The following is a 1,991-nucleotide window of genomic DNA, read 5'->3' as shown; positions in this document are numbered from 1 at the left end:
ATCAGACTTCCACAAGGTGAGGAACTTGGTCGTATGTGCCCTTTTTGTAGAAAATCCTTAATTTTCCGCTTGATCTCTTCATTTTCCAGAATGGTGCGGGAGTTAGGTCGATCAAATGCTTGACCTGACAGTGTAAGGGTACCCCTATGGGCGAGGAGAATATGTCTTTGTATTCTTCCACGACCGTATCCACTTGCTTCTGTTGCGTGGAGGAACCTTCTTGGGGGCCATGGATGTGGCTACGATATTCCTCTTACTTTGAGAGCGAATCATAAATAAAAGAAATTTCCTAGTCCGGGAGATGATCTTATGACATTGCTTAGAATAGATCAAAGAGATGGCGGTAGGCAGGGCTACCTCCAGTATCCTGTATAACTTATTACCAAAAGAAATAATAACAAAGCAAGGTCTAGACTCATATACAACATGCCACTTCTATAAGTATGGTTATCCTAATAATACATCACAAAGTTCAAGAGGAGAAACATCACACAATACCTCATCTTTGAAGGGCTTGATGTTGTAGGGAAGGCGACACTATTGGCTGAAGCAAAGATCTCATCCTTGGTATATCCATCTGATGGTGTACAACTACGAATGTTTGTAGTTGGTAGGCCCAACCATTTTGTAGGTTTTAACCCCGTATGATCCAGATTTAAACAGGAACACAACAAATTACAGAGATAACCATATACACAAAGATGCAGCGGAAATAATACTTCATTTCATTGATGGAAAATACTGAAATATGCTTACAAACAGAAATGGCAATAAACTAGCTAGGGCGATGGTAGCTTATCTCTGAGAAGAGATGTGATGGCTACATGCCTCTGAACTGTGTTACAATGAGGCTCGAAGGCCTATTTATTGTTGAGAAACAATGGAAAAACCCTTAACATTCCAAAACCTAACCCTAGGAGATGAAATGCCAAACTGTGGGCCCCGTTTGGGGGTAAGTTGGTACATCAACTTCCCGGGGTCGTAACTTTGGCATATGATCTCCGTTTGACGCGTACAATAGCTCATTAGAAAGATCTATCCGAGCACTATCATTGTTGGAACGGGCAACACTAGTCCATTTCATGGACTCGTGTTGCCCCCGGATTCCCCAAAAAAACGTCGTTTAGGGCCTCAAAACGGCTCCGGAAGTTCAGGACCCGAAAAACTGCTAAAAATAGTAAGTTGTGCTACAATTAAGGAAACTGAAAATGCTGAGAAAGACAATGGTGGGGGTCCAGGTGGACTTGGCAGGTGGCCACCAATATCCACCTGGATCATTCCTCCCCCCTTAGGAAGCAATGGTCCCCATTGCGTTGAGCTCCTCCATGAGATGAGGAAACTTCTGCTGAACTTGTTCCCTGGTGAGCCACTTGCCCTGCTGAAGGAGTTGGCCCGCTTTGACAACTCGATACAGTTGGATATTCTGTTGGCGAGTGTTCTTGATCTGTGTGTCCATGATCCGATCAGTTGCAGCTTGTTCCATGCAATCTGGATTTAATTCTGTGGGTTTGAGCTGTTCTGCAATGTCGGATGTGTCTAGCAATGGTGGAAAGTATGGCCGAAGGCGGTCCACATTAAATACTGGGTGCAGGCCAAGGAATGGGGGAATGCTGAGCTCAAATGCATTGTCTCCCATAGCCTTAGTAATGGTGTAAGGACCATATCGGAGTGGTCTCAATTTCCGATAGGCTCCAGTAAGGCGTTCCTTTTGCAAATGCAACCAGACTTTGTCGCCCACCTGAAACTTGTGTGGCACCCGATGTTGATCATGTCGCTGCTTGTACTTGGCATTTGATTTCTCAAGAATGTCATGGACCTGCTGGCGAATATGTTGGATGCGCTCAATGAAGCTGGTGGCCTTATCTGTTTCGGACTGGACATGAGCTGAATTCATGTGAGTAGCTGCAAGTGGCATGGCCACATCAATGGGGCATAGTGGCTGGAATCCCAAACCCACCTGAAAAGGGCTATGGCCAGTGGAGCTGTGAAGA

This window comes from Pinus tabuliformis, chromosome 4_2, assembly GCF_031772625.1.
Source record: "Pinus tabuliformis cultivar Carrire ecotype Pingquan chromosome 4_2, CPIR1, whole genome shotgun sequence".
Taxonomy (NCBI): Eukaryota; Viridiplantae; Streptophyta; class Pinopsida; order Pinales; family Pinaceae; genus Pinus; species Pinus tabuliformis.
The sequence above is the reverse complement of the archived record's forward strand: the minus strand, read 5'-3'. Positions refer to the sequence as shown.